The following is a 15,911-nucleotide window of genomic DNA, read 5'->3' as shown; positions in this document are numbered from 1 at the left end:
CAAATATTTATAAAATGTCTATCATTTGCCAGTCTCTATGCTGGGCACAAGCAAAACAATGCTGAGAACTAACAATGAGAACCTCAGCAAACCAGACCCTTCCTGGCCCTCGTAAAGCTTATAGTCTACTGCAGGAGAGAGAGACTGACCAAATAACCATAGGAAAATATCAACTTTGAAAAGTCATCAAAAGAGAGATGTGCGGAGCTCTCAGAATGTGTGGTGATGTGAACTGACTTAGTCAAGCAGGTCAGTCTTCCTAAAGGGACTGATGACTGCGCTGAGAGCTGATGAACGGGGTTGGAAAGGGCGAGTATGGCCTGAGCAAGCAGAGGAGAAAGAAGAGAAGTCCCAACGAGGCTGAAGAAGCAGGTGGAGGCCTGGCCCACAGAGCTCTGTGGACTTCTAGTCTTTATCCTAAGGGCAATGGAAGCCACCGATATACTGTGCAGAGGCTGGGGTCGGGGAGGGTGGGAGAAAAATCATTTGATAGAAAAGAACACTTGGACCCTGGCCGGTTGGCTCAGCAGTAGAGCGTCGGCCTGGCGAGCAGGGGACCCGAGTTTGATTCCCGGCCAGGTCACACAGGAGAAGTGCCCATTTGCTTCTCCACCCCCCCTCCTTCCTCTCTGTCCCTCTCTTCCCCTCCCGCAGCCAAGGCTCCATTGGAGCAAAGATGGCTCGGGTGGGCACTGGGGATGGCTCCTTGGCCTCTGCCCCAGGCACTAGAGTGGCTCTGGTCGCGGCAGAGCGATGCCCCGGAGGGGCAGAGCATCACCCCCTGGTGGGCAGAGCGTCGCCCCTGGTGGGCGTGCCGGGTGGATCCTGGTCGGGCGCATGTGGGAGTCTGTCTGACTGTCTTCCCATTTCCAGCTTCAGAAAAATACAAAAAAAAAAAAAAAGAAAAGAATACTTGGATGACGTCAGAGTAATGGTGCAGTAGGAAGCGATACCGATAAATCTCCCCCAAAACTCAACAAGATCTTCAACCATAAACAGAAAAACCTATCCTTGGAGCCTCCAGATGTTTCGCAATACACCCGAAGGTATGGTCGAGCGAAAAATTGGCTAAATATATTATCAAACCCCGAAGGAAATAGGGAGTAAGAAATGCTCCGCCTTCCTCACTAACCTAAACAGGGCGGCTTTCCCTGGGAACTGAGAATATAGAAACTAAGGCGGGCAAAGGGGGTGAATAGATCCAGGCCGCGGTACAAACTGTTGAACCAGGCTGTGGCATGGAGATCCAAGCCGAGGAAAAACTGTTCCTGTGACAACCCGGGCAACACAAGCTAAGACTCGCGCCAAACCCAGACAAAGAAAGACAAGTGGGGCAGCCATTTCCCCGAAATCCTGGTTGGCGCGCGCAGATAGCAGGTGAGAGATTCCTTCCAAAGCCCCAGGAGTGGGTGCCCGTGTTGTCCCACAGAGGAGCAGAGTCAGAGCCTTTGTGTAGGCTGAAAACAGAATCTCAGGCCGCCCCAGTGCCCTGGGAAAGCCGCGCACGGGGAGGGAGCGAGAGCCAATTCCAATGCTGGAACTTTTCCGTGCGGGAGGGGTTTCACTCAGAGTGTGAGGCAGCTGGCCTGATATCCTGGTCGGCGCGCACGGAGAGTGGGCAAGAGATTCCTCCGAGCACCTCAGGAGTGGGCACCTGTGTTATCCCACAGAGGGGCAGAGTCAGAGACCTCTGTGTGGGCCAAAAGCGGAATCTCCGGACCACCCCAACGCCCTGGGAAAGCCGCGCACGGGTAGGGAGTGAGAACTAATTCCAACGCTGGACCTCTTCCGTGCAGGTGGGGGTTTCACTCAGAAGGTGAGGCGGCCGGCCTGATATCCTGGTTTTCGTGCGCAAATAGTGAGCGAGAGATTCCTCTGAGTGCCTCGGCAGTGCGCGCCCGTGTTATCCCACAGAGGAGCAGAGTCAGGGGCCTTTGTGTGGGCCAAAAGCGGAATCTCGGGCCACCCCAGCGCCTTGAAAAAGACGCGCACGGGGATGGAGTGAGAGCCATTACCAATGCTGGAACTTTTCCGTGCAGGTGGGGGTTTCACTCAGAGTGTGAGACTGCTGGCCTGATATCCTGGTCTGTGTGCGCAGATAGTGGGCCAGAGATTCCTCCAAGTGCCTCGGCAGTGCGCGCCCGTGTTATCCCACAGAGTGGCAGAGCCAGAGGTCTTTGAGTGGGCGGAAGCCCCGCCTGATTATGCTAGCAGCTCTGACTGACTGAGCCTTACCCAGAGCCCTGTGCTGAGTGGGAATAGAGTGGGGAGTTGCCAGTTCTTTGAGCCTCTTACTATCCAGGCAGAGGCAGCAGCAACCCCATAGCTGGATAAACAGGCTACTAATTGAGGAAGGAAAGACTAGGAGAAAGGCTCCAGGAACACGGACTCTCTCACTGGCGCAGCCTATAAATGCTAATGAGCCTCGACTGTCAACGAGACTAAAGCACAATACATGACATCGCCATAGACTTATCAACTGCAAACCTCTACCTGAGTGTGCCAAAGGGGCAGAACCCGGGGTACAGAGTCACCGACCAGGAAGAGGGAGAGAAAAAAAAAAAGCAAGAAGATAACCTCTCAAAATCAAGAATAATCCGCAGACTTTATAACCTATCCCATTTTATTATATTTGTTCGTTTCTTTCTCTTATCTTCATTCTTGATATTTTTTTTTCCTCCTCCAATTTGGTCGTTTAACTCTCTGCCAGTCTCACTCTCTCCTCTCCTTGAACTACACTACCCATAAGTGTTACATCTCCCATTATCTTTTCTTTCCTCTTCCTTTCTCTCTATGAGGGTTGCACTCCAAAACCCTTAACTCTCTCTCTCTCTCTCCTCGTTTTTCTTTTTTCTTCTTTTAGTGCTTCCCTCTTTTTTTTCTCTCTCTCTCTCTTTCTTTTCTCCCTCTATATTAGTTTCTTCCTTTCTCCTTTACGTCTCTTCTCATTCAAACCTCAATAACGAACAATATCTTATCTGGGACTCAAACTTATGTTTGTGGCATTTTGGGGGGTTTTTACTTCACCTTTTTAACACACTAGCAGTGCTCCCATCCCTGGCTCTCCATTTTATCTAGTTCTTGTTCCACTAAATACAATAGTAATTTTTTAATTTGTCCCCCCATTTTCCTGTTTCCCTCTTATTCCTTTCATCAAAACTCTTAGTCAACCAACACCTAAAAGCAAATCATTTTATTCTTGACCCGAATTTTTTTCTTATTTGCTATTTGTGGATCCATACCCCCTTTTTTTTTGCCTCTTTAATACTTCTCCCCAATTCAGGCCCCCGATTACAGGCATTGTTTGTTCTACTTAGTCTCAAGAAAGAGGGGAGAGGAGAGGAGAGGAAAAAAGGACGGGGGGAATATTTTCCTTTTTTTAAAAAATTTTTGATTTTATTTTATTTTTCTTCATTGTTAATTTTTTTTAAAAAAAAACAACTCTTTTCGATTTTTTTAGTTTTTTAACTTTTTATTCTTTATTAAATCTCATTAGTACTATCAACAAAGCCACCCTCACATGCCATTAAGGAAGAGAAAATCGAATATCATGGATACAAAAGAAAGAGAGGTAACACAGATAGATGAGGAAAAATCTATGGAGAAAAAATTTAATATATTGGAAACCTCGGAGCTAAATGACAGAGAATTAAATATAGAAATCCTAAAAATCCTCCAAGATATACAAGAAAACACAGAAAGGCAATTTAGGGAGCTCAGAAAACAACTCGACGAACACAAAGAATATATTTCCAAGGAAATTGAAACTATAAAAACAAATCAAACAGAGATGAAAAACACAATTCACGAGCTGAAAAATGAGGTAACAAGCTTAGCTAATAGAACAGGTCAGATAGAAGAGAGGATTAGTGAAATAGAAGACAAGCAACTTGAGGTACAACAGGGAGAAGAAGAAACAGACTCAAAAAAAAAAAAATGAGATAGCCCTACAAGAATTATCTGACTCCATCAAAAAGAATAACATAAGAATAATAGGTATATCAGAGGGAGAAGAGAGAGAAAATGGAATGGAACATACTCAAACAAATAATAGATGAGAACTTCCCAAGCCTGTGGAAAGAACTAAAGCCTCAAATTCAAGAAGCAAACAGAACTCTGAGTTTTCTTAACCCCAACAAACCTACTCCAAGGCATATCATAATGAAATTGGCACAAACCAACGGCAAAGAAAAAATTCTCAAGGCAGCCAGGGAAAAAAAGAATACAACATATAAAGGAAGGCCAATTAGATTATCATCAGATTTCTCAGCAGAAACTCTACAAGCGAGAAGAGAGTGGACACCAATATTTAAAGTCCTGAAAGAGAGGAACTTTCAGCCACGAATACTATACCCATCAAAGCTATCCTTCAAATATGAAGGAGAAATAAAAACATTCACAGATACAGAAAAGATGAGAGAATTAATCATCAGAAAACCACCACTCCAGGAATTACTAAAGGGGGTTCTCCAATCAGATACAAAGAACAAAAAAAAAAACAAAGCCACAAGTAAAAGCTCGAAAAAGAACACAATAAAACCAAATTTAAACTGTGACAACAACAAAAAGAAAGGGGAGGAGAGGATGGAGATTAACAGTAGCAAAGGACAATGGAGTGCAAAAGTACTCACAAAATAGTGCGCTACAATGAACAGGGTAGGAACCATTTTCATTACTTAAAGTAACCACCATTGAAAAAACCACCACAGAAGCACATGAGATGAAAAAGATAGCAACAGAGGAAAGATGTATGGAATACAACCAAATAAAAACAAAAGATAGAAAAACGAAAGAGAAGGATCAAACAAGATACAAAACTAACAGAAAGCAATCTATAAAATGGCAATAGGGAACTCACAAGTGTCAATAATTACACTAAATGTAAATGGATTAAACTCACCAATAAAAAGGCAGAGTAGCAGAATGGATTAAAAAAGAAAATCCAATTGTATGCTGCCTACAAGAAACTCATCTAAGTAACAAGGATAAAAACAAATTCAAAGTGAAAGGCTGGAAAACAATACTCCAAGCAAATAACATCCAAAAAAAAGCAGGCGTAGCAATACTCATATCTGATAATGCTGACTACAAGACAGCAAAAGTACTCAGAGACAAAAATGGCCATTTCATAATGGCTAAGGGGACACTGTATCAAGAAGACATAACAATTCTTAATATATATGCACCAAACGAAGGAGCAACAAAATATATAAGACAGCTACTTATTGACCTTAAAACAAAAACTAACAAAAATACAATCATACTTGGAGACCTCAGTACACTGCTGACGGCTCTAGATCGGTCATCCTAACAGAGAATCAACAAAGATATAGTGGCCTTAAACCAAACACTAGAGCACCTGGATATGATAGACATCTACAGGACATTTCATCCCAAAGTGACTGAGTATACATTTTTCTCCAGTGTACATGGATCATTCTCAAGAATTGACCATATGTTGGGCCACAAAAACAACATCAGCAAATTCAGAAAAATCGAAGTTGTACCAAGCATATTTTCTGATCATAAAGCCTTGAAACTAGAATTCAACTGCAAAAAAGAGGAAAAAAATCCCACAAAAATGTGGAAACTAAACAACACACTTTTAGAAAATGAATGGGTCAAAGAAGAAATAAGTGCAGAGATCAAAAGATATATACAGACTAATGAAAATGACAATACGACATATCAGAATCTATGGGATGCAGCAAAAGCAGTGATAAGAAGGAAGTTCATATCACTTCAAGCATATATGAACAAAGAAGAGAGAGCCCAAGTGAACCACTTAACTTCACACCTTAAGGAACTAGAAAAAGAAGAACAAAGACGACCCAAAACCAGCCGAAGAAAGGAGATAATAAAAATCAGAGCAGAAATAAATGAAATAGAGAACAAAAAAACTATAGAAAAAATTAATAGAACAAGGAGCTGGTTCTTTGAAAAGATCAACAAAATTGACAAACCCTTGGCAAGACTTACCAAGGAAAAAAGAGAAAGAACTCATATACATAAAATCCAAAATGAAAGAGGAGAAATCACCACAGACACCGGAGATATACAAAGAATTATTGTAGAATACTATGAAAAACTTTATGCCACTAAATTCAACAACCTAGAAGAAACGGATAAATTCTTAGAACAATACAACCTTCCTAGACTGAGTCAAGAAGAAGCAGAAAGCCTAAACAGACCTATTAGTAGAGAAGAAATAGAAAAAACCATTAAAAACCTCCCCAAAAATAAAAGTCCAGGCCCAGATGGCTATACCAGAAAATTTTATCAAACATTCAAAGAAGACTTGGTTCCCATTCTACTCAAAGTCTTCCAAAAAATTGAAGAAGTAATACTACCAAACACATTTTATGAGGCCAACATAACCCTCATACCAAAACCAGGCAAGGATGGCACAAAAAAAGAAAACTACAGACCAATATCTCTAATGAATACAGATGCTAAAATACTAAACAAAATACTGGCAAATCGAATACAACAACATATTAAAAAAATAATTCATCATGATCAAGTGAAATTCATCCCAGAATTTCAACATATGTAAAACGGTTAACGTAATACACCATATCAACCAAACAAAGAACAAAAATCACATGATCTTATCAATAGACGCAGAAAAGGCTTTCGATAAAATACAACACAATTTTATGTTTAAGACTCTCAACAAAATGGGTATAGAAGGAAAATATCTCAACATGATAAAGGCCATATATGATAAACCATCAGCTAACATCATATTAAATGGCACAAAACTAAAGGCTTTCCCCCTTAAATCAGGAACAAGACAGGGTTGTCCACTCTCTCCACTCTTATTTAATGTGGTACTAGAGGTTCTAGCCAGAGCAATCAGACAAGACAAAGAAATAAAAGGCATCCATATCGGAAAAGAAGAAGTAAAGGTATCACTTTTTGCAGATGATATGATCCTATACATTGAAAACCCCAAAGAATCCACAAAAAGACTACTAGAAACAATAAGCCAATACAGTAAGGTCGCAGGATACAAAATTAACATACAGAAGTCAATAGCCTTTCTATATGCCAACAATGAAACAATTGAGAATGAACTCAAAAGAATAATCCCCTTCACGATTGCAACAACAACAACAAAAATACTTAGGAATAAACATAACAAAGAATGTAAAGGACTTATATAATGAAAACTATGAACCATTGTTAAGGAAAATCAAAAAATATATAATGAGATGGAAGAATATTCCTTGCCTTTGGTTAGGAAGAATAAATATAATCAAGATGGCCATATTACCCAAAGCAATATACAAATTTAATGCAATTCCCATCAAAATTCCAATGACATTTTTTAAAGAAATGGAGCAAAAAATCATCAGATTTATATGGAACTATAAAAAACCTCGAATAGCCAAAGCAATCCTAAAGAAAAAGAATGAAGCTGGGGGCATTACAGTACCTGACTTCAAACTATATTATAGGGCCACGACAATCAAAACAGCATGGTATTGGCAGAAAAATATACACTCAGACCAATGGAACAGAATAGAAAACCCAGAAATAAAACCACATAGTCAAATAATTTTTGATAAAGGGGCCAACAACACACAATGGAGAAAAGAAAGCCTCTTCAATAAATGGTGCTGGGAAAACTGGAAAGCCACATGCAAAAGAATGAAACTGGACTACAGTCTGTCCCCCTGTACTAAAATTAACTCAAAATGGATCAAAGATCTAAACATAAGACCTGAAACAATTAAGTACATAGAAGAAGACATAGGTACTCAACTCATGGACCTGGGTTTTAAAGAGCATTTTACGAATTTGACTCCAAAGGCAAGAGAAGTGAAGGCAAAAATTAATGAATGGGACTACATCAGACTAAGAAGTTTTTGCTCAGCAGGAGAAACTGATAACAAAATAGACAGACAGCCAACCAAATGGGAAATGATATTTTCAAACAACAGCTCAGATAAGGGCCTACTATCCAAAATATACAAAGAAGTCATAAAACTCAATAACAAACAAACAAACAATCCAATAAAAAAATGGGAAGAGGACATGAACAGACACTTCTCCCAGGAAGAAATACAAATCGCCAACAGATATATGAAAAGATGCTCATCTTCACTAGCTATTAGAGAAATGCAAATCAAAACTGCAATGAGATACCACCTCACACCTGTTAGATTAGCTATTATTAACAAGACAGGTAATAGCAAATGTTGGAGAGGCTGTGGAGAAAAAGGAACCCTCATACACTGTTGGTGGGAATGTAAAGTAGTACAACCATTATGGAAGAAAGTATGGTGGTTCCTCAAAAAACTGAAAATAGAATTACCTTATGACCCAGCAATCCCTCTACTGGGTATATACCCCAAAAACTCAGAAACATTGATACATAAAGACACATGCAGCCCCATGTTCATTGCAGCATTGTTCACAGTGGCCAGGACATGGAAACAACCAAAAAGCCCGTCAATAGAAGATTGGATAAAGAAGATGTGGCACATATACACTATGGAATACTACTCAGCCATAAGAAATGATGACATCGGATCATGTACAGCAAAATGGTGGGATCTTGATAACATTATACGAAGTGAAATAAGTAAATCATAAAAAACCAGGAACTGCATTATTCCATACGTAGGTGGGACATAAAAGTGAAACTAAGAGATATTGATAAGAGTGTGGTGGTTACGGGGGGGAGGGGGGAGAGGGAGAGGGAATGGGGGAGGGGGAGGGGCACAAAGAAAACTAGATAGAAGGTGACAGAGGACAATCTGACTTTGGGTGATGGGTATGCAACATAAGTGAACGACAAGAACCTGGACTTGTTATCTTTGAATATATGTATCCTGATTTATTGATGTTGCCCCATTAAAAATAAAATTATTAAAAAAAAAAAAAGAAAAGAATACTTACTTTGATGCTCTAACAATTTTAAAATGCCCAATGAAAATGAGGGCAAGAACTGTAAGTGAATTCCTATACAATTATAAAAATAGGCGAAACTCTTTGAAGCTTTCAGATCAAAGATAGTGTTTAACATATCAAAGAATTATGATCAAATAAGAAATTATAAACATCACTCCAATTTTTAATTCTTTAGCATTTATCAAAACATAGACTCTCTTAAGATTCTATTATTTAATCTACTAATGAAGCGAAATTTGATTTAAAATGAGTTGCTTGAAAATGCTAGTCTATTAAATTAAGTTGCTTACACTTGATAAATACTGTTTAAAGTGAATACTTCCATGAGGACGGAGGGACAAACGATGAAATTATTTGATCAAAAAATAAAGTGTATTAAGCATCACAAAATATGATTACTTAGGCATTTTTCATTAACATAAGGTGACAATGGGACATTTAGTTAAATGTTGCACCAATTTGATTAATATTTAAGAACTTGAACAAATAATCAACGCACAGATAGTATTTCTTTCTTTAAAATATGGTATCAATGCTAATATTTACCGTTGAACAGATAAAAGCTCAGAATGGCCTAATGTGTGCACAGAGCAGATATATAAGGCAATAAGAATACTCTACCTTTTGTATAGAATCCGGTTAGTCACATGCTCACTAATTGAGGCAGATTTAAAAATTCAATAAATATCTGACAGATATTTCTATATTTTAAATTTTGGTTAAAAATAAGGGCAAGAAAGAGCAAACTATTAATTCTGTCTTGGGCTGATCTGACCTCTGAACAATAGATTACAGTTTATCTCTCAAAGTCAGAAATGTTTTATAGACTTAACCCATATAATTTGAATAATTCCCCTTCTCACAACAATTGTCATTTGTACAATTCTGATCTGTCAATTTGTTGTTCTGTGTAAATTACCTTGAGAAGCAATGTATACAGCCAGAAGAGTGCTCCCAGGGTGCATTAGCTACACCAGGGGTCCCTCGGCCCTCGGGCCACATGTGGCCCCCTGAGGCCATTTATCCAGCCCCCGCCACACTTCTGGAAGGGCACCTCTTTCATTGGTGGTCAGTGAGAGGAGCATAGTTCCCATTGAAATATTGGTCAGTTTGTTGATTTAAATTTACTTGTTCTTTATTTTAAATATTGTATTTGTTCCTGTTTTGTTTTTTTACTCTAAAATAAGATATGTGCAGTGTGCATAGGGATTTGTTCATAGTTTTTTTATAGTCCGGCCCTCCAATGGTCTGAGGGACAGTGAACTGGCCCCCTGTGTAAAAAGTTTGGGGACCCCTGAGCTACACTGTAGTACACACTAGCACAGGCACTGGACTTCACAGGTCCTGGGATTATAGCTCGCTTACAGAGGCCTCTACTATCATCACTTATTGAGCTTTAGCCTTACCAAAGATGTTAACTGTAAAGTTTAATCTGATTTGATTTAAAACTTAGCAATTTTATTGTTCTATCAATTTATACTTTGGTCTGACCAACAATATACTTGGATACAAACTGTTTTTAAATTTCATATGCAGAACTCTTCTGATTTTTAAAGCAAAGTTTTAAAGACGCAACTAAATCACCTAATATTATTAAAACTGTAGTTTATATTCCTAGCAAATATTATAAATAATAAGTCAGACTTTAAAGAAAGGGATAAAAATGCAGTAAATAAGATTTAGGAATAGTAAAGGAGAATGAATGCATTTCCCATAATAGGAAGAGGTAGAAAAATATTTTTAAAAATTAAAAATATCATTTGGTTGGAAATTTTGCTGTTGTTTGAACTAAACAAATTTCACTATAAAGATGAAATGAGAGAGGTTTGAAAAACTCTCAAACCTTTGGATATAGGCTAGACAGTACTATCGGTATGCAAAGTTGGAGAGTCACTTTCACTTCCAACTTCTCTTCAGATGCTCTAGTTTTCCAGTCTCTCTTGCTACAGACACAAACTCCCAAGTAGTCCCTCACTTTTATTTTCCCTCACAACTTCCTGATTAGTTGCCATGTTCACTGAACTGAATTTGAGGTCTTTTCATAATCTTGTGCTGGAAGGAAAAAGAACTGAACCGCAACAGAAACAAAAGAAAATGAGCTCCAAATACAACTCTGATGCAGCATCAGCAATGTATATCCTTTGCTTACCAGAACACTGATTGGCACTGGCACCGTTTCTCGGTTATCTATGCAAGCACTGACTTTCCATTTTAGTTACATTGACTTTTTTCAATCAAGGGGAACTCCATTTACCTAAAAAGTAAGAGCAAAAAAAAATCAAACAGGATTTAAGTTATAGCTTGGGAGGACCCCCAATCACACCTAAGCCTACCATTACAGACGTCTCCATAGCAGTACCTGAGCAGAGTAGACTAATCCTGGTCCACACCAAAATGGCTTTAGGATTCTCAAAATCTCAGTTCTCTACATCAGTCTTCCAACTTGAGAACCTGAAACCCTGGTCTTAGAGAAATCTGGAATACTAATAGTTCCAGGTCACTAACCAAAGTTAAATCCAAATATAAAGCTTTCCATTTAAAAAGAGGTCATCTGTAATGCAACATGACATGTATTAAATTAGCAATTATGATATTTCTAAATAAAGAAGTTAAATTGTGAATTCAATAGCTTACCAGGTGACATGAAGTAAATGACTTCCTCTCTGAGTACAAGATGGGGTTAATAATCCTGATCTCTTAAGGTCTCTGGGACCATTCCTTTAGGAATTGGCTAAATGCTCTATACATGTTGCTGGTGTTACAAGAGCTTGGTTTCATTCTCATCAGAATGCCACCATCATAAAAAGGAATTCAGAGAGTTAGTCAGAGGTGATTAACAGAGCAAGGTCTGTACAAATATAAGAGTCCTCTGACCTGGGATCACTGAGCTTGAATATCTGCACAGATCAGAGTATAAATGAAGTTTGTATTTTCAGCAACACAGATTTTTTTGTTAATTTATTTCCTATCAATTTTTTTGCTTTGGAAGCAAAAAAAGCATTTGCAATTTCCACCACCTTTTTTTCCCTCATTAGTCTCATTGCTACTGCAGCACAACCTGCATTAGAGCATGACATTGGAGAAGGCCAGGCTTGTCTTTCTGAACCAGCTGCCTGGCCCGCCCAGGAAACATGCCTGTCAGTGAACAGGGTTGTGTCGGCACTGTACTGCTTTCATTTTAAGTTGGTTTTATTATGTGATCCCAAGACTTTCAATACTTTTAAAGAATGCAAGTTCTCTTCCCCATGATTCATTCATTCATGTGACAGTCACTATAGAGTGCCTAGTAGGCACCAGGCACTGTCCTAGGTGCTGGAGACAGTAGTGCGTCCCTGCTCCCCCACAGCTTATATTCTAGTGGGAGAAAACATACAATAAGTAAAACGAAGAAGTAAATAAGGGTAATATGCTAGAATGAAAAAATAAAGTGTGGCGAGAGGATGCGAGTACAAAGTTGGGGAAGAATCACAATCTTAGACACGGTGGTCAGGATGACACCTCCTTGAGGAGGCACGGTATAAGTCAGGATCTGAGGGACCAGAGTGTGAGAGCCATTGGGAAAGGGCTTTGCAGGAAAGGTGAAGGTTCCAGGCAAATGCAAAGGCTCTGAGGGAGGAGTTTGCATGCTTGAAAACAGGGTGGTTAAAAGGAGTGAGCAAGGGGAGAGAAGCAGGAGATGCAGGCAGAGATGGAATGAGGCACCAGACGACCCAGGCTGGCACATCATGTAAGGCTTCTGGCTTTCACGCTGAGTGAACTGAGAAGCCCTTGAGAGGTTCTGAGCAGGGAGTGACATGAACACTGGAACAGCTGTATTGAGAATAGGCTGAAGGGGAGCAACATTGAGACAGGAAGGCCACGTGGAAGGCTATTAAAATAGTCCAAGGCAGCTATTAGTGGCTGGACCCAGTGAGAGTGTCACAAGGGAAGATTTTCACAACTTTTCATTATTAATCATATCCTTCTTCCTTACCTAGCTGAGGTTTCTTATTTGAACTACGTCTAGGAAAGTTTTTTTTTTTTAATTAATTAATTTTTTACAGAGATAGAGAGTGAGTCAGAGAGAGGGATAGACAGGGACAGACAGACAGGAACAGAGAGAGAGATGAGAAGCATCAATTATTAGTTTTTTATTGCGTGTTGCAACACCTTAGTTGTTCATTGATTGCTTTCTCATATGTGCCTCTTCCGCGGGCCTTCAGCAGACCGAGTAACCCCTGCTGGAGCCAGCGACCTTGGGTTCAAGCTGGTGGGCTTTTGCTCAAACCAGATGAGCCCGTGCTCAAGCTGGCGACCTCGGGGTCTTGAACCTGGGTCCTCTGCATCCCAGTCCAACGCTCTATCCACTGCGCCACTGCCTGGTCAGGCTAGGAAAGTTTTTTTTTTTTTCCTTGTTTTTTTTTTTTTTGTATTTTTCTGAAGCTAGAAACGGGGAGAGACAGTCAGACAGACTCCCGCATGCACCCAACTGGGATCCACCCGGCACGCCCACCAGGGGGTGACGTTCTGCCCACCAGGGGGCGATGCTCTGCCCCTCTGGGGCGTCGCTCTGCCGCGACCAGAGCCACTCTAGCGCCTGGGGCAGAGGCCAAGGAGCCATCCCCAGTGCCCACCCGGGCCATCTTTGCTCCAATGGAGCCTTGGCTGCGGGAGGGGAAGAGAGAGACAGAGAGGAAGGAGAGGGGGAGGGGTGGAGAAGCAGATGGGCGCTTCTCCTATGTGCCCTGGACGGTAATCGAACCCGGGACTTCTGCACGCCAGGCCGACGCTCTACCACTGAGCCAATTGGCCAGGGCCGGAAAGTATTTTTTTGCCTGCCCAGGCAGTGGCGCACTGGATAGAGCATCGGGCTAGGATGCAGAGGACCCAGGTTCAAAACCCTGAGGCCATAGGCTTGAGCCCAAAGTTGCTGGCTTGAGGGTCACTCGCTTTGCTGCAGCCCCCTGGTCAAGGCACATATGGGAAAGCAATCAATGAACAACTAAGGTGCCATGACGAAGAATTGATGCTTCTCATCTCTCTCTCTTCCTGTCTGTTCCTATCTGTCCCTCTCACTGTCTCTCTCTGTCTTTGTCACACATACACACACACAAAAGTATTTTTTTCTTTAAAGCCTTCCCTTATATTCCCTCCCTGTCAATAATAATACTTTGCATCCGATCAGACCATTTTAGAAAGTATCAAAACACGCCACATTTAGCCTGACCAGGCGGTGGCGCAGTGGATAGAGCGTCAAACTGGGATGCTGAGGACCAAGGTTCAAGACCCCGAGGTCGCCAGTTTGAGCAGGGCTTACCAGCTCGAGCCCAAGGTCACTGGCTTGAGCAAGGGGTCACTTGGTCTGCTGTAGCACTGCTTTCTCAAGGCACATATGAGAAAGCAATCACTGAGAAACTAAGGTGCTACAACAAAGAATTGATGCTTCTCATCTCTCTCCCTTCCTGTCTGTCTGTCCCTCTCTCTGTCTCTCTCAGTCTCTGTCACACACAAAAAAACAAACAACACACCACATTTGAATGTAGTCTAATCAGCAAGTAAACTACTGTTAAAAGATAAACTGAGGCATATTGTAAAATTTTAAGACATTGAGGAAAGGTCTATTTGAATCAGACAGCATCTAATGAGCAGACAGAAAGAAAATCCAAGGAGCTGTGCAAAATGAAAGACTTTTTCTTCATATGCAGAAGGGAATGGAAACAAGGAAGTTATAACAGGCAAGAAAGTGGGTTGGTTATCAGAAAGGTTACTTTCTTTTAGAGGATTACAGGGGTCTATGAGACAGATCACCTAACTACTGATGATCAGGTGATTCCTGAGACTAGTTTAAGATTCTATTTTTGGGAGAACTGAAACTATAATTTAAGTCTTAGCACAAGTGACTCCAGTCTGGGTCTGTTGTCTTGTTTTCAACACTGCTCTCCAAAAGCACAGGTTCTCAGTAAGAACACTCTCCAACAGGCAACACATTACAGTATGGGTGACTGTGGAGCGAGAGCCTCTGTCCGACGTGGGGTGTGGGTGAGGAGTGATTGGGTTGGGTACGGGAGTGTGGGTGAGGCCAGTAGCTCTGGTTTTCAGTACCCTCTATAAACCCACTTGCATTCTGACTTAATGAAGTCCTACTAGGAATAAACAAGAATATTTTTTGAAGCAAAGTATTATCCTGTTTTTCTATGCTTGTATATCCATATAAACCAAACAAATGCTCATTGCCTTTTAACGCCTGTGCTTATAAAATTAATACTTAAAAAAAAATCTTTAGCAGGCACCACTCTAATTAGACAACGTGTACCAGGTAAGCCTAAGTCCTGAGCCCTGATTGCCAAGAAGCCAAAGAGAGGCAGCTACACCCAGCACAGTTCCTGTACTCAAGAAGGGTAGTGGCCATGGCTGCTGCCCAAAGAAAAGTCTGGAAATGGCCCTTGTGCAAGAAGGAGGAAACTCACATTAGTCTGGTTACATTAGTCTTTACAGCCAACCCCAAAGAAAAGACCTTAGCAACTGCAGGACCAGTGGTGAAGGAAGAACTGGCCACTAGACAGGCCTGGGTTTCAGTGCTGTCTTCTCTAGGCACATGGGTGTACTCTTACTTTTTATCTGGGTCTCACTTTTTGAAGAATATGTATGAATGAGAATTTCTATCCTATAAATAAAATGATATATGGGATTTCTTAATGGATTATTTATTTAAATAAATTCTCAGCTTTTTCTTCATTTTGGCTGACTTACCAAAAAAAAAAAAATACCTTTTGACATTTAAAAGAAAATGTTTCTTCCTGAGCTTGGGGTCCATACTTGGGCCCTAGTTCCTCCAACTATCTGCATTGCCTGTTCCTGCACCTGCTTCAGGGACTTCCTCAGGCCACTCACTGTCTTGGTGCCGTCCGTGGCTGGCCTTGTCCAAAGCAGCAACCTGCAACCAACTCTTATCCCTTTTCTCTGCCTTACTTTTCTCCTTAGCACTAAGTACCATCTAAAATATTTACACA

General features: G+C 40.8%; 1 protein-coding gene across 12 annotated transcripts in view; it reads right to left on the bottom strand.

Annotated features, from left to right (window-relative positions):
• The window catches only part of NRCAM (neuronal cell adhesion molecule), a 410,223-nt gene that overhangs the window by 211,436 nt on the left and 182,876 nt on the right, over positions 1 to 15,911 (bottom strand). For 2 of the 12 annotated variants that reach the window (XM_066344096.1, XM_066344099.1), the window contains one exon: positions 11,072 to 11,176. The exons of the other annotated variants lie outside the window; for them this stretch is intronic. The gene's annotated coding sequence lies outside the window, so the exon portion shown is untranslated. The remainder of the gene's footprint in view (positions 1 to 11,071; positions 11,177 to 15,911) is intronic. 12 annotated transcript variants of the gene reach the window in all.

This window comes from Saccopteryx leptura, chromosome 6 (assembly GCF_036850995.1).
Source record: "Saccopteryx leptura isolate mSacLep1 chromosome 6, mSacLep1_pri_phased_curated, whole genome shotgun sequence".
NCBI classification, from domain to species: Eukaryota; Metazoa; Chordata; class Mammalia; order Chiroptera; family Emballonuridae; genus Saccopteryx; species Saccopteryx leptura.
The sequence above is the reverse complement of the archived record's forward strand: the minus strand, read 5'-3'. Positions and strand labels throughout refer to the sequence as shown.